This window comes from Balearica regulorum, chromosome 4 (genome assembly GCF_011004875.1).
Source record: "Balearica regulorum gibbericeps isolate bBalReg1 chromosome 4, bBalReg1.pri, whole genome shotgun sequence".
In the NCBI taxonomy this organism is placed as follows: Eukaryota; Metazoa; Chordata; class Aves; order Gruiformes; family Gruidae; genus Balearica; species Balearica regulorum.
The window spans coordinates 76172620-76194728 of record NC_046187.1 but is presented as its reverse complement, the minus strand read 5'-3'; positions in this window follow the sequence as shown (position 1 = coordinate 76194728).

Sequence of the window (22109 nt, the reverse complement as noted above, 5' to 3'; positions counted from 1 at the left end):
AAAGCGCTACATCCCCTGCACCATCCCACGGGCACGGCAGCAGCGGTGCCGATGGGGGCAGCGGGAGTTTTGCAGATGCGTGGAGCCTCTCTCACCCCATGGCAGAGCTCAAGGTCAGGAGGGGGCTGCTTTGCTGGGGCAGCAAGAGTATGACCCAGGGCTTGGCATCAAGGGTCAGGGATCCGCAGGGCTGGCGTGCCAACATGCCTCTGCTTCAGTCTCCTTCTCCTGCAAGGTTTCTCCTCTGAGCACAGAAATTATCGGATCTTTTTCCCTAGAAAGGAGCATAAGCGATGCTGGGGTTTCTGTAATACTCACACCTCATGTCTGGTTGCAAAGCAGCACTAAGCTTTAAGCGAGACCAATGGGCGCTTGGTGCCCTGTGTCCTCCTGCCCACCCCATGCATCGGCTTAATAGCAACAAGCAAGGCACAAGCCTCCGCCAGTGCCACCTGCATCATTTTGTGTCCCCAGGCAGGTCTCTTGTCACTGTTACCAAAGCAAGGCACAGCCACCAGGGAGAGGAGAGACACTCAGGAGCCCTTGGATCCCCTGTGGAGGTCATGCATGGAGCTACAGGAGAGGTCCTCAGGTTCATCAGCAGAGATGTTCCAAAAGACACCACAAAAGGCTTGAGTCAGGATGTAACTGAGAGTTTGGCAGGCAAAGATGAGGCTTTGGGGCAGGCAAGGCTACAGGAGAGGGATAACTTGCCCCAGACATGTGCCCCTGTGATGTGAAACTCCCAATGATGCCCACTAGTGCTCCCATCCCTCCATGCCCAGCACTCCATGGGGCAGGTGGGCTAGGTCGGGATGGAGTCCTGGCTAGCAGGGGGGCTACAGGTGCCCCGGACACAGCAAAAGCCTCAGCAGAGGCATGAGGGACAGAAGGAAATCCATGCAAGCGCACCAACAGACCTGGGATTTGGGAATATACGCATTTTTCTTCTTCACCATCTGGTAAAGAGCCGCTGTCTATCTTAAAGCCTTTTACACGGCAGAAAAAGCAGCTCAACCCTTGAGAAGGTGGGTAGAGAGATGTTTGAGCCTGTATGAAGTAGTGTAGGACCCCTGGACCATTTTAAGGGGAAAAATGAAGCAGTGCCACTGGTGTGTTGAGCAACTAGAAAGGTAAAAGCCATCTGAGCACCAAGTCTCCTTGGAGCACAGTTATTTGTGTTGACAGCAAATATTTCGAGACACGAGACCAAATTTTGGTAATTGTGCACTGGGTGACGTAAATCCCGTTCCTAATTTTGAAGTGATGTAAATCTAGTATTTAACCAACAGAATGAAGTAGCCTAAGTTTATTATGGGGCACACGGTCATACTCATAGCTTACAGTAAATAGGTAAGTCAGGCAGCTTAGCGGATAACAATCACGTTCAGGGGTTAGGGTATTGTTAAGAGCTGTTTTGCTAAGATAAGATTTCTGACATCCATCATTGCTTCTGTCAAACCCGAGAGGTTGTGAGCGTGATAAGAAGCTGTCGTGGTTTCGCTTTGTTAAAAGGCTTTATTGAATTTAGTAAAGATTGATTTTGCAGTGGCGATAATTCCCTGCAAGCGGGTAGCGTTCCCTATAGCATCTTAAATAACTGTTGCATGTCTATTCTGGGAGACAATTCTGGGAGATATTTATCTGTATTATCTATTATCTACCCACTTATCTTTTTATCTATCTATTTATCTATCTATTTTTATTTATTTTGACCAAACCCAGAGCTTGGTCCAGGTGGGTAGCTATTTCTGCTGCTGTTGTTGAGCTTGAGTTGAGTTTGGTGCAAGCCACGACTTCCTGAGAGTCACTTTAGGGCTCATGGTCAACAGCCTAATGGGGATTTACCAAATTACCACTCGCTACCGAGCTGCCTTGGGTTACCGTAAACAGGGTAATTCAGCCCAAACCTCCCTTCGCTGAAGGTTTTACTCTTCACCAGAGCTCTGCATCCCTCTGAGTCTCTTCATCCTCTCTGGGATGGAGGCGAAGGAGCCAACTTCCCTCTCTGAACAGTTCAGATCACGTGGGAAAACCGCACAGAGCGTGGAGGGATCTCGGCGTACAAATGTGCGGCGCCTCTTCAAAGCTCCAGCACAGAAGCTGTTTACACTGTAAATAAACAGACACAAGTAGCGGGTGCAATCCTTTTCCTCGCCCTCCGTTCCTCTGGGAAAGAAAGGCAGCTCCATAGGTGCCGTGCCCAAGCACAACGGCAGCAAAACCCTTCTTTTTTTGTTTTTGGGGGAGTGATGGCAGGAGACCTCTGAAATAAACTGAGCAAAAATGGGCCGAGGAGGCTGGAAACGGTGGAATAGCAGGACTTCATTTTAAACAGCAGGTTTTCAGAGGAGGCACACAAAGGTGATGGTGGATTTGCTCCGGCCGTCCTGTGCCTGGGCACGTCTGGCTCCTCTGCCGGTATGGTCAGTGCTGAGGAGCGCTGGAAAACAGGGGCAATTCGGGGCCAGCTGGCACCGTCCATCCCTCCCGAAGCACGGGTTTCCAGGAGGGGAAAAACAAACTTCAGATGAGCAACAAGTGAATCATTTACTCCCGTCTGATTATTAAAAGAAAATCCGGACTGGGATGACAGGTTTAGTGAGTATGGGAGCTACTGCTGCAGGTACCAGGCTGCAGCTCCCTGCACAGGTACAGCTTTCACCCAGGCTGCTGGGGGATCCTGCATGCAGGACCTCAAAAAGCAGCCCTGAGCAACCTGCAGTGGAGAGGAAGAAAAGTTTTTCCTCAGATTGGCTGAGGAGAAGAGGAAGGAAGGGAAGAAAAAGGCCAAGCCTTAGTGATGGGGAACGTGGAGCAGGGCAGAGCAGCATCCATCCCTGGGGATGGCAGATGGGTGTCCACCTGGTGCCCTGAGTACCCACCAGGTGAGAAAGCATGGACAGGAGCACCGGGAGCTGCTGCCTGAGCAGGGGTGTGTAGAGGATCTCCTGTGACCCTTACAGCCATGGGACAGCTCTGTGACATTTCTCAGGGCTTTCAGACTTAACCAGTTCCTTTGGCTTGGCCACCCAGCACCCTGTTGTCAGGCCTTGGAGAAGGGATGGGGAGCACACCTGTCCCTTCAGGGGCGCACAACAGCCATCGGAGCTGCATGCCCGGAGCAAGGTACAGAGCAGCTCTGTGGGGTCCAGCAGCTGGACTGCTTGGCTTTTGGCCACTGAAGGCACTTTCTCCTCCTGTCCAGCCCTGTGGGATTAAACTTTCCTCTGCCAGGTGTGCTGCGGTTGGGGCAGGGCTTGGAGAGGCTGGGTGGTGGTGGGCGAGAGAGCTTTAAAATAACCCAGGGTGTGGACACCTCTCTGGCAGTCATGTTATAAAAGGGCCTGGCTTGCCCAAACAGGTATGTGCCGTGTGTCCTCAGCCCCTGATGGTGGGTGCCTCTGCAGTGGTGGAGTCAGCTGCAGGTGCCCTCATGGTGGCCAAGCCTCGGAGGCTTGTGAAGAACCAACACTATCCCATGGTGCACGGCAAAGCCCACCTCTGCATGTCTCCAAATAGCAAGGCTTTGGGTCAGGCTGCCCCAGGGTTTGCTGCCAAGCCTTGGAGAGCTGAGGCTGGACTAGATGACCTCCTGAGGTCCCTTTCCACCTGAATTATCCCATGATCCGAGGAATTTCCCTATGGCTGCAAGAGCAGCTAGATGCACATCATGTGCTTCTTGGTAATGAAGCTGTACCCAAAACTTTTCCAGGCAGGACTTGAGTCATACAGTGTCTTGATGCAATGACACTACTGTCCCAGCCAGTGCATTGGGATCCTGGCATAAAAGAAATGTTACATGATGGAGGTAGAGGAGTGTTAATGCCTGGGTCCCTGGATGAGATTTCAACAGGAGTTGACACTGTTGTGTCTCCAGGCATAAGAACCTCATCCCACTACACCCTGAGAGTGTACAGCCAAGCCAGGAGGACACCATGCAGGTCTCCTTACAGCCTGCCCATGCAGTACGTGGCCTCCAAACTAGGCTCCAGCCATGGCCATCCCCACCTTTGGGTGTTTATTTCCACCTTGTCTGGTGTCACCTAATTTGCTGGCTCTTGCCTCAAACCATTTATATCATGGGGATGGTTCACAGCATCTCAGCTGGGCAACCAAAACTGACCAGAGGATGAGGTGGATTGAGGCTAGGTATTCCTGCTATGGGAAGAGGAGAGACAGGGCAGGACAATGGCATTACAACGGGGAGGGTGGAGGTGGCTGCTCCTGCTGCTTCTGGATGGATGATGGGCAGAGCGAGCTATCAATGAAGGAGGTCCCCAACCTACAGCAACTACCTGCCATCAGCGCAGCACCACGGACCCCACAGCTGCAGGTCAGGGGCTTTTCACTGACTGAGCACCCAACTGCTCACACTGCTGAAGCCTCTGTGTCCCCCAGTTCCATTCTCAGTGCCACCTTCCCCACTGACGAGGGAGCACTAATGACGAGATCTCACGTGTTTTTATTTGTGCCAGCTTTGCCGAGATAATTGCCAGCAAACACTATAGCTTGATAAGCAAAACATTGGCAAGCTGCAATTTCTAAAGCATCTTTAGCTAAATTTGTAGCGGTTGTCTCCAATTTGCAGTCCTGTTTGTGTCTGTGAAGAAGACACACACTTTCTCAGCTCCCTTCTCATGTTCTCACTTGCCTCACACAGTCATGGAGGTAGAAGGAGGATTCCCCTCGCTTTATGCAGCTTGGCTTTGACTGAATAGCTTCCAGTTACCTTGAAACCTAATCTTCTTTTGAACTCTTTTTAAGTCAGTTGCATTCTTGGAAGGAGATGAGCCTGTGAACTTGTATCATCTGATGAGAGAGATAACAGCTCTGCAGAACCTACGCCCGGTGGCAGGCACAAGCCAGAAAACATCTGCACCTGCTCATATGGAAAAAGCACCCGGGTATTAGAGGAGGCAATTTGCCTTTCATGAGTTTTGGGATGTTTATTCCATCATGGAGCTTCTCAGAGATGTCCTGGCTGTCTGCTTTGGGACAAATGCCCGTTGGTCCTGTGTGAGCTCTGGGACGTGCTGCAAGAAAAATCAGTACCTGAACTTCTCCAGATGAAGACGATCTTCATAATTTGCTTTTTTGGGGGTGGTTTGGAGCTGGTTCATAGCTGGTAAAATGGGCTTATGGAGAGAAACTGAGAGCCCTGCCCCTCCTTAGATCCAAGATTCCCAAGCTTTGCTATTCCTCTTGCCCTAAAATAGGGACTGAGCAACAAGATGTGCTGAAAACTAAGCTCTGTCTTCCTTGCCAGTCTAGTTCCCAGTGGCAGCAGCTACTCATGGCTACTAGTGACCATGGGCGGAGCCCAAGGATCACATAATTTCTGAAGATCATATACTGGTGACCCCTCTGCTACAGGGGTCTCTAAAGGTGTTCTCATTGTTGGCCCTATACCCTAATCATTGGGTTAAGGTATGACTTTTGGGTAGTCTGATTGGCTTCCTGCACAGATGTACATACCTATAGAGTCCAAGTATCTCTGAGTGTCTGAGCTTCCACCTGCAGAACCTGAGGGTTTGGTGTTCAGCTCTTCTCCTCCACATGGAGCCAGCCTGGGGTGGCCTTGTTCTGCTGTTGACTTTGCATTAGTAAAGTTATTATTGCTAAGAAATGAACCTGAGGGAACAAGCAAGGAGAAGCAGGGACTACGTGAGAGAAGGAACCAGATCTGTTTGCTCTCACCCATTCCTCCACCCAAACTGGCGATGAGACAACATGGTGGCCACCACCTTTGGTCTCCACTGTGGAGCGGAGGACCATCAAAAGAGAGAAGGGCTGGAAAGAGGGACAAAAGCCGCTGCGTGTAAAGTCTGGAGGCAGGGCTTGATGCTGAGCATGAAGCAACCAACCTACCTGAGGGCAAAGATCTGGGCCCTCAGGTCTCCCACAGGGAGTCAGGATGACGCCACCTTTTTCGTGTGCCTTCTGTGCTCCTCCATGTCTCCTTGGATCCTCAGCTTCAAACACAGCTGCTTATCTTCCTACATTACTCAGTGTTTCCCTACGTGTGCCCTAATGCATCTTCAAAGCGCAGCGCTCACCACAGTGAACAGACCGGTTGATTAAATTAGAGCAACTTCTAATCGTCAATGGTAGCAACTGCAAGGGCTGGGGAGACATTTTGGGGTAGCTGGGAATAAAATTGCCCTAACATTTCTCATTGTCAGAGCCATCCAAGGTGATAACCGTAACAACGCAGGAGACTTCTGTAAGGTCTCACCCTTACAGGAGCAGAGGAGCCTCTGCAAGAGCAGACGTGTACTAATGGGTTTTCCTTTTTTAGTAGTGTTATTCCCACTGGGATATTAAAGAGCTACCCCAGAGCATCTGGGCAAACAGTTAATTCCCCTGAAACCCAGGGCGGTTCATCAGCCCAATCCATTTGCTCTGAGTTGTTCTCAACACTTTGAATGCCAGATGCAGGTTTCAAATTGTAACAGCGAGGACAAGCGAGAGGAAACAACCAGTCCTTTTCCCCCTCGGAATTTCTTTGTTCATTAAAAAAAACAGCAAAAAAGTGGTGAAAGTCTAAATTCTGGTTTCAGAGGATGTATGAAAGCTCTCAGCTGGAGCAAAATTGGGCCCTTGACAAAAGAAGTCTCTTGGTCCAAGGCACCTCCTGGCCACTGGTGGTGGTCAGGAAGGAGGATTTTTTGGGGGGTTATGTATTTTTTGAGTCATGGTATCACTGTTTATTTTCGCCTTCCTCCAAGACAGCAGTGCCTGCCCTCTCAGCCATGGTGGGATGGCATTGCCCCCCCCACCAGTGACTGGAGAGGAGCCTCTTTGTCAAGTAACCCAACTGGAGTTCTCTCAGTATGTGATGGTCACATGATGGTTGTGGGGCTATGGGAAAGGAGGCAAGTGGGAGTGGGACCGCCGGCTGCCAGAACAGTTCATACAGCCCACAGCGTGCTCCTGCCCACATCTGAGGAGCTGTCGGGAAGGCGAGCAAGAAGGAGGGAGCTGCGGACCAGATGCATTGCTCTGGTGGGCTGTCTCCAGCCTGCAGGCCATCGGGAAGGCACGCCTGCACCAACCCTCCCGGCGGCTGCTCTTTGATAGGTGCCGTGGAGTGAGATTGTGCATCGGAGAGAGAGCGGTGGGGTGATCCAGTCCGGGAAGTCGTGTCTATCTTTGTTCTCCTCCTACCTGATTGCGGGATGACTCATTCCCTTCAAACCATCGAGGCTATTTCTGACAGGAGGTGCTACTTGGCGTGAGTAAAGATGGAAAAGCCTGCCCCATAACTTGGATGATAAAAAGGATAATAATTATGCTTTATATAGCAGACTTACAAATAATGGCTTGCTTCTTTGGCTGTTCAAGACCACACACGCTTTTTTTTTTTCAGGGGGAGAGGTGTGGGGGGTTAATTTGGGACTTTTTTAGCTGGAACAGGAGATCTGTGTGGTCCCGTAGGCTCCTGTATAATAATTCTTTTAGCTTAATATCTTTTGATCTCCTCTAAGTTATTCATCAGCCCTGAATAACACACTGCTTGACAGTCAGAACTTTTTATTGGTGAAACGGTGCTTCTTTTCACCTTCAAACAAAAGCAGGCTCGATGCTGTTCTTCCCCGGTTATTGCAGGAACCCATGGGCAGGTGTCGGGTACGTTAGGAGAAATGGGATACTAAGTGGAGACAGGAAGGAAGGGGAGGAAGAAAAAGGAGAGAGGTCAACAAAGAAAGGTACAACTTAAAGGAACAAAAAGAAAAAAACAGCCCAAAAAAATGAGATGTGCCAGAATGGTAAAAACCAGTAACAGTTTTGGATTTTATTTTTTTTCTCATTTAAATAAAAATAAAAAGGGAAAGAAGGGCTAAAGTGAGGGACAGGTAAAGGCGAGTTAGTTCAAGTCATACCAAGACATCCAGTGACTCTCTGCTCCAAGTCCCTGCAGGGAGCAGATGTTGGGCGCTGTCTGGAGGAGACAGTGGCCACGGCTAAGGAAGCAGTGTGAGGTGCTCACGTCCAGGGAAGCAGATGTTCTCATCCTGAAAAAGCTGGCAAGGTGGGGAAGGCACAAGTGAAGACAACCTCCAACTGAAGAACAGCCCAGGCTCCCTATATTTGAGAAGGGAGGAAAATAGTCTGTCCAGCTAAGCCCTCTGACCTGGGATCAACAGTATGGCGAGTGCCAGAACATCTCCCAAACACCAGCAGGGATGGTACATTTTTACAGCATAAATGTTTTGGAGACTTGAAAAATGCTGTAAGACTTTGGTGTGGCACACAGAGCATGGCAAGTTCCTCTGGAGGAGATGGGTGCTGCCGTGAGCTGGAAGGGAGCGGGGACCCAGCTGAGGGCAAGCGAGCAGTGTCCTGTGCAGGAAAAGGTCAGCTGAAGGGAAGGGAGATCATTAACAGGGCTCCCTAAGGATCAGTGTTGGAAATCATCTCACATCCTCCCTGGTGACTTCAGCACAAAAAGCAGCAGCATGTTGATAAATCAGCTGATGTCAAAAAACAGGGGAAGGAAAGGCATAGCCAGTCTGGAAAAGGACATGAATAGCAGTCCAGAAAAACCATCAAACTCCAAGGATAGGGACACCAGAAATGGGGTGGCAATGAAGAGCACAGAAGGCAAGCTGACACATTTAGGGTGACATTCATCTGACTTGTGTCAGTTGTCTGAAAGTAGTCCAAACGCACTCTACAGCCAGTGCAGAGAGACAGGCAAGTCCAGAGGGTAGTTTTCTCCACCTAGATGTGTGTCTAACTTTTCTATGGCTGAAATTCATGGTAGAAATGAAGCTCTCCAGTAGGAAGCAGCAGTAATAACTACTGCCGTACATACACCATGTATGAGAGCATCATGCAAGCCAGTATAGAAGGAAAAAACGGATGCTTATTCTAATATGTGGTTTTCCCTATGGAGACGCACAGGCGATGCAGGACAGGGCACATGGCAGGGTGCAATCACAAAAACATGGAGCCCCAAGGACATCACCGGCATCTCTGCAACGTCCGCTTTAGGAGGAGATGGTCATATAACAGTGCTCACCAGCACTGGGACATGTAAGTGAGGGAGACCACAGCAATATGGTGAGGAGCTGGCTACCCCAGGTGGCTGCAGAGATGGCTAACCAGCTTGGGGTTGGCTTCTGGCATGTCCCCAGCTCATGGCAGTAGTGATTTTGAGTTTCATCATCGAGTCTAGTTGGGACAGAGTGGTGCTAATCCATCCTCAGGCCTCCTACCAGTGTTGCTGTAATGTCTGAGGAGCATTTATTTCCTGACAAATCTGGAAGAGGGAATGACTCTTCCAAAGCCTCTGCACCTTGTGTAGTACTGTAGCTCCCACTTCATCTATCCTGGCCAGGAAGGATTTCAACACCATCAATAGCGGAAGGATGGCATTTCCCTTCCTTCCCCCTGGGTGCCCACCTTTATCCTGGGGGATACAGAGAGTTCAAAAGTGAAATGAAGGCCATCTTAATGCATCTGTAAAAGGTTCACCTTGGTTCTGACCTGAAGGACTTGCTGCTGCCACACTGGAGATGCTGCCTTGTGAAAGCAGAGATGTTGGGAGGAACATCTGCAGTTTGATGTCCACCACATTCGTCTGTCCATGCTGAGACCTACCTCAAGAGAGCCCTGGGCTAACAGCAGAAAACAGAAAATTTCTGATGTCTGGGAAGCAAGGGAATAGATGCAGAGGTCAGAAATACAGTCCCAGCGAACTGTGGCCACTGTTGGCGAGCTACCCAAATCAGGTTTTAACTCCATCCTTGCAGCAAAGTAGACAGGTCAAAGCCTGCTTTGAAGCGAAACCCGGGCTGCAACCTATATGCCCAGACAGGCACAGAGCCAGGTTCACACCATGCATTAACCCTGGCTCTCAGTGCTTGTGTGTGGACAGTCTGGGTGAAAGCTTTGGTGGAAGAGTCAAAGCTGCGTGGGAAGCGTGCTCCTCAGGAAAGGGGCCAGCGGTGCAAAGGCTGTGGTGTAGCCAGGTGGCAAACGCTGGCGAGCGAACTGACGAGAGCAAAAGCGGTCCAGGACTGGTGAGCAGAGCCAGCGGGCAGGAACCGGGACCAAGATCCTGCACGAGGATGGCTGCGAGGACACCTGCTCCGGCCAAGCCCCTGTGTTGCACCCCTGGATGCGGTGCTTTGGCAATGCCAACCCACGGCATTGGGACAAACCCAACAGTGGGTAAGACAGTCGCAGCATCCAGACACCAGCAAGAGCAGAGATGTGCTCTGTTTGTTGCCCCCACGAGGACTTTGCCAACCAGCCTCACCTCGCACACACTGTCCCGTCCCAGGGGTAGCTGAGGAGTGAAGCCTTTCTGAAAGGGCTGGATGGGGGAAGGCAGAAAGGCAGAGCCGCTAATGCACAGTCTGGATCTGGGAAATCTGCAAGGTTATTGGTATTAATATTTTGGTATGGGCTGGAGAACTAAAGAAAAAGAGTAAAGCATGGTATTTAGGCATGGATTAGAAAGAAACAGTAAATAATGATCAAGAATGTAGCCAGAAACTGGATGATTTACTATGACAAAGACAAAGGTGGCTGAAGGCAGGAGACAGCTGGGGCTGAGTGGCAGAAGGAGGAATGGGAAATAAGTCTGGGCTGAGCCAATATGCTCGCAAATGTCTTTATGCCCTTCAAATGCAACAAGCCACAGCCAGGATCCTGGTGCTGGTTTTCTATGGGGAGATTGAGGGTGGTGTTGGGTGGGAGGGGGGTTGAAATGGGGCTTTCTGCACCTGTAAGGATTGAAGATTAACCAAGCAATGGGCTCAGTGTTGGGGACAGTCCTGGCTCAGCATCCCCAAGACTCTGCTTTGAAAGCAGTAGAAACATGCATGGGGAAAGTTGAAGCTATGGCTAAAATCCATCCCTCCTGTCATCATCAGGGACTACAGGAAAGTCATTTTAACCTCAGCGGAGAAGCAAACTCTTTGGCTAAAAATCTGTTGCCTTAAGAGAGGTGTCAAGATGCACTCTAGTATCCACCCCAGCTCCCAGCTGCTGCTCCAGAAGAGCACCAGTCTCCCATGGACACATAAGCCAGCCCTTGAGGGTGTCTCAGACACCCCAGCACCTCTCAAATGGCCTCAGGTGCCCATGTGTGGTTAACAAAATTTGGCCCTTGGAGTCAGTAGAGATGCTGGAGAGAGCTCACATATCCCAGACAACTCTTTTATAGAAACATCCCCAAATTTAGGGATTTATGCCTCAAATCCGAGTTCAAAGAGGTTCAGAGTAAATCCACGCCCCAGCTGGAGAATCTTTTTCCTGCTCCCTACTGAGCCGCAAGCTTTCTCTGCTGTAACGGCAGCTGCTACCAACTGGTTCTTGCACAAGCAAGACACGAGGCTCTTAAGCAAAGTAAAATTCATACATGCAACACTGATAAATCCTCATGAGACAACAATGGAGTCGATGGGTCAGACGGGTCACATTTCCATATGGTGTAAGTGAGCTTCACTACATTCAAATGAAGGCAGTCACATCAATTTACACCTGCTGGAGAAGTGGACCTGAGAAACTTGATAGGAAAGCTATTTCGTCCGTCATGACTTCATTTTGCAAAGCAGGTCATAAGGCAGTTTATTGAGTGCAATGTTCAGATGCAATATGATAAAGCACTTCCATGCCTGGAAGAAACACCTGTCTAGGGAGATTTTAATAATGACTGCCTTGCAAAAGGGTCGCACTGTTGGGCAGCGAATGTCCTCATTCAGTCTGTGAAGAAGATCTGCATTTAATCCTGGTGTGCAAGTTTTCCTGTTAAACCAGACTCCTAGGAAAGACTAATACGGAAGAAGATGCAATCAAGGCAAGTTGGTGGAAAGATAACCCATCAATTACCCAGCGGCTTGGGATATTCCTTCAAAGGCCCATTCAATTAGACATCTGATTTGCATGTCTTTCCCATTTGCTGTAGGTACTCATTAGGAGCATTTAAATACAACCCTGACTGCAGCCCCACAAAGCCTTGGGTGGATGCTTTCGAGAACCTCATTTTAGTTTATCAGAGTTGTCAGAAGTTGCAATTACTGTAGAGCAAGAAACAAAGTGCTTTATCGCCCCTTTGAATCTGCTGGGATTAACATCCCCCCTTGCAAAAATAAGTGTCTTTGCAGTCTGTAAAGATCCCAAAGATCAAGATCTCTTCAGTCCCATCAGAAACACAAGCACGGTGACCCCCAAGCACTGGACTGATGTGCGGCTCAGCTCAACAGCACCCTTTTCCCCCTTTTTTTAATAGGTTTGTCCCCAAGTAATTGGTTGCCATCCTGGTCCAAGTTGACTCATACCACAGTTCAGACTAAGCTGGGGACTGCTGATCTCCCTTCAGCGAGAGACCAGGGCTGGGTCCTGCCTGTCCTCGGCTGCAGTATCTCGGTTTTTTTGGCAGTGGGGAGGGGACCGCCCTGCAGTCCCCGCACAACAGGTCTGTCCTGTCCTCCCTCCCTGACCTTTGCTGCTCTGTCCGAGCCTTGCAATTTCCATCCCGGCTTTTTAGTCTGAGCTGCTATTTCAACATCAGCTGAGCTGAACTGGGACCGGAGTGACATTCAGACAGACCCCCATCCAGCTGCGGTCAGATGCTTGGCTGAGAGGCTGGATTCTCGGGTGTCTGATAGGCAGTACAATCCCACCAAGCTTGGCCCATAGTCGAGATATTCACACTGTCTTTCTCCCATGTGGGTGCTGTTCTCTACTGAGGTGAAATCTACCTAGAAACTGCCCAGGAGTCTATTTTTGTATAAGATGTAGGAACTGAATGTCCTCAACTCTGTCTTCCCCCCTGAAAATTTGCCTGAATTTAGCCCAAAGCTTCAAAGATTGCTGTGGAAGAAGAGGGTTGAGACCTGATAGATCCTTGAGGAAAACAGCTAAAAACAATCACCCCTCCCTTTCTCCTTCCCCTCTTTGGCAGAACAACACAAGCAGACGTGGTGTAGACACAGCTGTACCCGCACACAAGGGCTTTGGTCAGCGTAGCATGTGTTATCGTGGGAGGTGGTGTAGTGAAACACGCTCCGGCAGGAGAAATCCTTGCAGTATTAGCCCAGCCTCGGTCAATATTTGTCCTGAGTTTGCACAGAGCCAGCCTTGAGGTCTGCAAGGACAACTTCAGGTCCCCACATGTGCCAGGCTGGGAGATCCAGGCAGGCACAAGGGCTGTGCACCTTCTCCAAACGCAGCGGTACCCTCTCCCCAGCCATGCAGGATGGGTGCTGGAGGAGGCATGACTGAGAAACTGGGGCTGGACCCAAAACCCCATCCAGCCTGGCTCCACCAAAACCCTTCGTGCCCCCCTTGCGCACCTGCACCCCAAACACAAGCAAGAAAGCTGAGAGTGTTTTAAAAGAAGAAAACCATGTTAGCCCTATCCCAGCCTGGGATTTCTGCTTGGATGTTCTTGTACAAGGCATAAAGGTAGTGTCTCTAATGAGATTACATATTATAGTCAGTTGGGAGTTGTTAAAGGGTTGTTTCTAATGGGATTAAAATGTATAGCACCCAGTTATATCCGTAATTGCATTACACCCCTAAGGAGAGCCTGTAGTGTAAACTGAAAGCAGGTCAGGGATTCGGCGCACACTGCTTCGCTTCAGTATCTCCTGAGCTGCTTCCCTGTTTTTCCTTTTTTCCCCTGTCTTGGATGAAGAACAAAGAGGGAGAAGATTTAGCAGAGTGTCAGGAAGTGACTGGAGGCTAATCCCTTCGCTGACACTCCCCAGCACCAGGGGGAAGTAACTGAGATCAGCCAAATTGGCATATCAAAAGCCTTCTAATTATGTCACTGGTGGCTTGAGCCAATTCCTAACATTCTTATTCATGGAGTTTCCAGCACAAGAAAACCCTTCTTAATCCGAGCTGCTGTTGTGCAGAACGTAATGTCATGGATGGGTTTCTCTTTGTTAATGCTGTGGATGCCAGGACGGCTCCCCGCTCAGGGGCTGCAGTCCTGTGTGACAGCAGGACGTGGTGAGGCATCTCCTGGTTGCTTTTGCATGGCAGGGTTTTGTCAGCGTAGTTGTATCATCTGAAAAATAAAATCAAATCCCTCCTCCCCATGCACTCACACTTTGGTCATAGAGAGCTGCAGTAAGCTCAGCCCAGGCTTTTCCAAAAGATGATGGAGTTACAGGAGAGATCCCGCCTCCCTGCATGTGTCCATGGGGTTGTGCTGCTCAAGACCAACCACCATGCCACCAAACCCCACTTGCACACCGTGCAGTGACCTGCTGGTGTTAAACCCACCAGGGCCGGAGTTGAAGTAGCTTGTTTGGCTCTAGCTCATGATCTAGCTCTTAAAAAGATGCTCTTCAGCAGCTCCCCACCCCAGGTTTGCGCTCCTTGCTGCCAACACAGTGCTAGCAACAGTGAGGGTCCGTGCCGGATGGCACGCAGTGTGCCCATGGCCATCGAGCAGTCAGCGGTGAGGACAAGCAGAGGACCCAGAGCATCCTGGCAGCCGGTGTCTGTCCTACCTGTTTGGCCACACGCCTCCCTTTAAACAGGGACAGCCAGCTGGCTCGAAGGGTGTGAGTTTAAAGCAGTAATAATACTCAGTCCGTAGGTAGCACTTTTCATCTGCAGCCTCAAATCTCTTGATAAATATTGCTTGCAGTAGCAGAGATCTGAAAAGAACAAAGGAATTGGGTCTGTGCCCATCTCGCTCCTTTGTAATATGCAAAGAGGGCCAGAAATCACTTTGTTCATGTTAGATTTTTTTTTTTTCTTTTAAGGTATTAGAAATGCAGATCTTCATTGCTCAAGAGAAAACAGTACATCCATATTGTGGAGCAGATACTGAGCAGGTGACACTTGAGCAAACAGGGAAGTGATTTGTTCTCAAGCTACTTAAATCACTGCCTTTTGTACCTTTCTGTTGTTATTGTTGTTACAACTCAAGAGCCTGCAAAACACTTGGGAGCAAAGAGACTTCTGGTAAGACCTCAGCATGGCACCGTCAGTGCTCAGCGGAGCTCAGATGCTCTGGCCCCAGCTGAGGTGTTGGAGCTGCTGTGCCCGGCGGTGCCCAAGCCGCACACGGGCTGTGTGGGGTATCCGGCCAGGGCATGGGGACACCAGGGCTGTGGAAAGATTTCAGTGCCCTTTACTTTTGGCACCTCTGCGAGGCTGGGGTTTGAGTCTCTGTACGAAAGTAGCACAGAGAGGCTTCAAGTTTATTGTTCTGGAAAGCACCTTTTTTAACTCTTTTTTTAATGATGCAGCAAAGCATCAGCCTGTGCAGGACCAGCACCCAGCCCTCCCAGCTCCTCGAACGGTATCTGCCCTCATCAGCAGGCACTCCTGCCTCCAAAGCCACCCTCCTTTAACCCTCCTGAGATACATCCCTGGGAAACACTTCTCCCAGGCTCCAGCATTCCCAGCACCACACGGGACCACCAGTGCAGCCGCGGAAGGGGTGATGATTCATGTGCCAAGAGCCTGCTGGACCCGCAGCTGGCCAGCCAGGGTGCCCAGCAGACCCAGAGATGCAAGCGGCGTCTCCAGCCTCCTGCCCTCCCTGGGATCCGAACGGGAAGGCAAAGCTCTCCCAACCTACGCAAGGCAGGGCAAAAATCTGGCACCCGCTTACTGCCCCGCAGCGCTCGATCAAAGGGGCTCGGTCCAGGGAAACGTGCAGACCAGAGCGTAGTCCCAAGGTGGCTCTTGGGGAGCGTGGGAGTGAAACAGGGGGTGCTGGGCATCAGCAGGGCATTTGGGCTGACAGGGTCCCTGCGAATGTTGGGCAGGGACAAGCTCCATCTTCCTTGGTGGCAAGAGCAGGGATGGTGAAGGGATTGATTGCAATGGTCCTGGGGAGAGAGCAGTGGGCACAGAGCTCTCCCAAAGCCACCAGGGAGGTGGCCAAACCAAAGACCTGGCACAGGTTTTTAGTACAGGACAGCATGGAGACACCTCAATTTTTTTCCAAACATTGGCTGTTTTTCTAGCCCAGGTGCTTGGGATGAATAGAGGGTAAATGAATAACATACCCCCCTCTTGCGTTGCACATCTGGCAAAAGGAGAGGGCATAAGCTCCTGCCTGCCCCAAATCCCATCAGTGCTTCACTGCAGGGACATTACAGCCAGGAGCAGGGCAGGTGGCCCTGGGGACATGCAGAGCCCTTTGCCCAAGAGCATCCTAGCTAATAGAGCAAGACAGGGATGGGAGAGGAAAACATGTTTCAGAAGCAGAAGGCAAAGACACCTGGACACTGAGCACCAGAGCATCAAGCCCCATCTGTCTGTCTGCCTGACCTCCCGACAGTGGTTACTGTCCTGGGGCAAGCTGGCAGGGGTGACATCCTCTTCCCAGCCTGGACTACCAGCATAAGCCCTCCCTCCACCCCTGGAGCCCTCCACCAGAGTTCTAGCTGAAGATGCTCGGGGCAAGGGGACCCATTTCCACCCCTGGAGTAAGCTGGAGCAGAAAGGAGCTACCCTGGCTCCCGAGAGCCAGCTCCCTCAAGATGCTGACGGGCAGAGCCGGGAGCCTGGCCAGGGGCTGCATGCACCAGATGCATGCTCCATCCTCTACGCCAGGCTCCGTGTCCGGCTCGCCTCCCCCAGCTACGGCATCACCTGCCTGTTTATACGGGAGAATTGAAAGCTGTTACCTCCAACTCTTTTTATACCTTGGTCTAATCTAGATACTGTTAATGATATTTACTTTCAAGACGCTCACCTTAGATTGGCTTTTCAACATCTAAATTAAGCGTTCCATCCCAGTCTTTGATATCATGACGGCACTTCAGCTACCTTTGATCATATCTACTAAGTATTCTCATTAGTAATCAACATTACTTACTTAAAATAAACACATGTTTTCTTGAAGCTTTGTGGTTACGCTTAATCAGCCGCAAAAATTCCCCTTAAGACGGTTTGTATCATTCAAGGGCATTTGCGTCCATAACCCTGTAAATAGTTGTTGTTTTCCGTGCACTCTCCAAAATGCCATCTGCCGAGATCTGACTTTCCATTAAAAGCATTTGATATCCATAACATCCCCTCCTGACTAAACCGCTGTTCGATACTGCTGTGTAAATTGAATCGCAGGGAGGATTGCTGTTGGCAAACTCCATCTTTCTCACCCCAGACCATCGGCTTTAGCAGAGGGCAGAAAACGGCTCCCATGGTGCTGAGCCTGACCCCTGACTTCCCGGCAGCAGCGAAACCACCCAAGTCATCGTAGTGTTTGTAAGAGAGATAACTGGTTGTGCTTTGAATGGGAGGCAGGTACCGCTGGGTTCATACAGTGCCTGTGCCCTCAGACCGCGCCGTATGATTTCAGCAATACAGGTCCTTACAATAAAGGTCCCTTTGAGGTGCAGAAAATGGTGAGAAACTTACATTTTGGGTTAGCTGAGTGTGAATCAGCTGCTCTTGCACCCTGGGCAAATAAACCCTACCTGGCTCAGGGTCCTGCATCATATTGCTAATGAGCAGCTTTGTGCATGAGCAGCCCTGACTCACCCCTGCCTGCATCCAAGGAAGCCTGCAGGGGAGGCAAACAGCTGCCTCCCTTCTTCCCCCAGCTCTGAATGTGTCCCCGTGTCCCCTTCCACCTCCTCCCTCTGCTACTGCTCGTGTTTTCCCCACATCCCTTGCCTCCTCCCTTGGGAGCCCCATCCTGATGTCCATGTCTCGGGCTGCTCCCAGATCCCCCAAATCCATCAGCAGCCACTCACGGTGGGGGTGGCAGAGGAGGTGGACCCTAGTAGACAGCAACGGTGATGCTGGGCTCCCACCAGGACTTCTCCACCCCTCCTGTCTCCTGTGGGAGAGGACCATGCTGACTCCCTGCCTGCAGGGTGCAGAGGGATTAGGGACACAAAACCCCCTGCCAGGGCGGGGGATTTTGCAGGGTCTAAATCTTTCCTGCTGTTGATAACGCTTCCTCCGGCTTCATCCCATCCCCTCCACCCTTTGATGTCAACAGGAGGCACCAGGTCTCAAACAGCCACTGCTGTTGATTAGACCTAATTAGTCCCTAATGCCCTCTTAAATCCCATTTTAAAAAGGAGCCATTCAGCACATCCAGGGCTGAGACAGCCCTGGCTGAAGGCAACATTAAGGGGTCTACAATCAAAAGGAGGAGACTGCTCACCAGGTAATTCAAGACAGCCGGGGTGCTGGGCAGGTACTGGCTCCGCAGCATCCGCGCAGGCTGGACAGGAAGGCAGGCAGCATCCCCCCGTGGCTGGGGGCACCCCAAACATGTGGCTCCTCCTCCATGGAGGAATCTCTGAGGCTGGGGACCACTCATTTCTCCACTGAGAGGAGATGCTGATTTCTGATTGTGGCAGGAGCCATCAGCGAGGCGAGGAGGAGGAAAGGGGATGAAGGCTCCGGCAGTCCAGGAATAATGCATCTGCATCGACTCTCGATAGCAATGTTTTTCTAACATTCTAAACAATCTGTTGAATCCATACACCTTGTGGGCCATCTCTTGGTTGGAGAGAGGAGAGCAACCCCCCTTCACCCAACTCGTCTCCCACCAGTGCAAGAGGTATGAACACAGCCAGGCCTGAGCAATTAGGGCTTTGGTTTGGGAAGACACAACCGGGATGAAGTCCCGTTTATCACTTGCTACAGTGCCGCTTACCTCCGTGGCTCCTTGTCACTTCATCCCCATCCCATCTCCTCCGTGAGGCTCAAGAGCTGGGAATGAGATATTCCCCAGCCTGGGCCTTTGCCTCAGCCACACAACCAACCTCCCGCCTTTAGGTCCAACTTTCTCTAGAAACCGGGCCCGCGTCCAAATTAATTTTCTGTATGTGTTGTTGGAGCGATTAGATCTGCAAATCAACATAGCCACAAACTGAATAATGCACCAGCGCCTAGCGCTGTCGGGGCAAAGCCCCAAGTTCCTCGTCAAGTTCAGTCCTGCAGAGCCTGTAACTAATGATTTTTCTCACTTGGCCAGGAGTCAGCGCTCTGTCTCTCACATGCACACACAAACATTGTACGTGTGCCTCGTTAGCATAGAGCGATCTGCAGATAAAGGGAAGGAGAGCGGTGCACCGGCACTGGGACACTCCCATGACATCAAGCCCTCAGCACCCAGCAGGAGATGCTGAGACCAGGAGAGACAGGAAGATGTTGGGAGAAGCATCCCACAACCTGGCTCCAGTTGTGTTGTACCACTTGCCCTTCTCCCTTGCTGGGACATTCTGCAGGTTTCTTTTCTGTCCTGTTATTGAGGACAGGTCCAAAGCCTGAGGATGTCAATGAAAGCCAAGGATGAGTTCAGTGGTCTGGCAGGTCCCAAGCATGGACACAACCACCCTGGCCACACTGGCATGGAAGCAGAGTGATGGTAGCTCCCAGAAAATCCCCAAGCATCACCTGGCTGGATCCAGGGAGAAGAAATGCAAGGGAGAACTGGGTGCGAGATGCCTTCTTCTACAAGCATGCACTGGTCCCCAAGGTTTCTTTGTTGGAGATGTTGAACCCTGATAAGGTCCCCCTCCCAACAAATTAGTGTTTCCATCCATGTTCACACCCTTCTCCAAGCCACAAGCTCTGTCTCTGCTGGTGGGCTCTCACATGGCCCACAGCCTTTCAGGCCAGAGCCTCAGCCCTGTTTGGGAGACCCTAGCACACAGCTCTGGGTTGCTCTACCCTGCAGTAATCCTTTTGCCACAATGGTGAGGCCACACTCTTGGGCTTTCCAGCAGCCTGGTGGGAGGCAGCGAGTTTAGAGTAGAGGAGGAGAGGATGCTCGTCTCCTAACTTGCATCCTAGAAGATACCTGTAGCACATCTACCATCCATAGCAAGAGACAGGATGGCTCAGAGAACCATCTTCTGAGATGTGTCTAGGGCAGGTAGGCTGAGTTGCCCTGTGGATGGGCTTATTTTGCTCTACGTGCTGCTGAGGGACCCCAGGCAGCCAGGTGGGACTGGGATGGCATTCATGTCACTCACCAGTCACTCTCTGCAGTGTTGACTTCTGGAGCTCCCTTTGTAATCACCAAAGGCCCTCTGGAGGTGCAATTCACCCAGCCTACTTGCAACTGCTTTAAGACAAGATGAACTGCATCCTAAATTCCCCTGGCTGGACAGATTACATCTCCATCAACTATAAAGGGAGCATAGTGAGACCTCTAGGTCTTTTACCTGTCTGTGTTTAGTCATGTGGTCCCCACCCTTGGTGACTGAAGCTGGGTGAGATGATAAGGATTTGCATTAATGGAGGAGAAACCAGGGTAGGTGAGGTGAGGCCCCCATGTCTGGAACAAGGAGAAAGATCAGCAAAATCAGCTTGGGGGTGAAAAAATTGATATACCCGCAGGAATGTCTCTGCTTAGGTGGGATCTGTGCTGTGACTCTGCTCAGGGCAGAAAGGACCTCAGGAGTGGATGCCAACTCCCAGGATTGGGCATTTAGTCCCAGCTCCTCACTCCACCTAAAGCCAACCTGTAGGGTGAGTGGCATGTCCCTGGGCCTTCAGCAGTGCCACACAGTGATACAGTGAACCACATCAGTTCGTGGCCTGAGCCTGACCTAACTAACCTACCTTTGTACCAACACAACCCACCATGCTAGTGCCAACCCAAGGGAGATGTCATTTTTCAGGGCTACCATGACATTTGCTGGAGAAGCATCTTTGTGAGTGGCTTGGTCTCCCAGCCTGACATCTCTGTGTGGCACATACATGATATTTAATGCAAAACAGAGCAGCAAATCTTCCTTCCCAGTGCTGAACAGGATGCTCTTATGCCCAGCTATAGCTTTATCCACAATCATCAGTTGGATTACCCCCTCTATTATCCTGTTAATTCCATTTCCTTATGATAAAATTATCATTTATCCATTTTATCATTTATGCTTGGTTGTCAGTCAGGTGTGACAACTGTAGGGGAGGTTATTCTTTATATTAGACCTCCTAAACAGACTGGTGCCTCCTAATCTGACACCAACAGGAGCAGATCTACCTCCATCAGCCCCTTTTCCCCCATCCCCTGAGCTGGCCGCCACTGAAAAGGAGGGGGACACCCCTCAACACCATTGCTTCTATTGTAACAACTCTAAATAGAGGACCTTTAAGGTCCTCTCAGAGGATGTCACCTTAGCATGAGCCTTAAGAAGGAGGTTGTACGCTCAACCCAAGCCCATCTGTCCCCTGCTGTGTCTGTATGTCCCTCGTCCCCTTCCTTGTGACCATGCAGTGGCTCATCCAGCTGAACACTAACCTGGCAGGGCTTGGTCCCAGCTATACCGCTGAGGTGAAAAGGGTTGTTTCTGCAAGGTTGGAACCTTATGACCCCTGAGCCCATACAATACCTGTGCCAGATGGTGTGAGAGGAGTAGTATCACACTGGAGTCCCCCCATCACTCCCCTTGTGCCAGCACTGATCTCCTGAGGTAGACCTAGCTTACACCAGCAGGAAGGGAAAGGCGTCCTGCAGGTGGAGCTTGTACCAGCTTGTCAGGCAAAAGATCAGTGCAAAAGAATGTGCCTACAAGTATAACTTCACAGATTTACCTTGAGGCCTCTGTCATTGCAGAACTATCCCCCCAGCTCACGCCCTGGCCAGATGTTGCCACACAGCAAAGATTTCAGGCAAAGTCACCCCTGAGAGAGGAGAAATCAAGAAGACTGCTCCTGCCCTGGCCTGGCTTTGCATGGTGTGCACAGCCACAGGAGGGACAGCCTGGGCTCCCCAGCTAAACACCTCGGCAGAAACTGTCCAACCCTCCCCAGGGCATCTGTCAGCCACTCTTCTGTGGGAACTTGCCAGGGACCTGCTCCTCTTTCCATGGTTTTCCTCTGAGAAGCAAAACCATGGAGCAGTCTAGATGGGAGCAAGACGTGGGGAGGGCATGGCTTGTACCCACTGCTCAATTTGGGTGCTTTCAGGGAGGATGGGGTAAAATCAGTGTCCTGTCAGCAGCAAGTCTTGCACAGATGTCGCCTTTCTGCAGGAGATGAAGAGGGGCAATCACCCCTCACAGTTCCCATCTCCTCTTGGGCAGCATCTGAACAGTGTCAGGAATGTGCCCACGGGGCCCCAATGTGCACCAGGACATGGCACGAGAGCGATGCTCCCCAGACGGATCCTGACACAGGGGACTCGGTGTGGGAAATGTGGCCCCAGG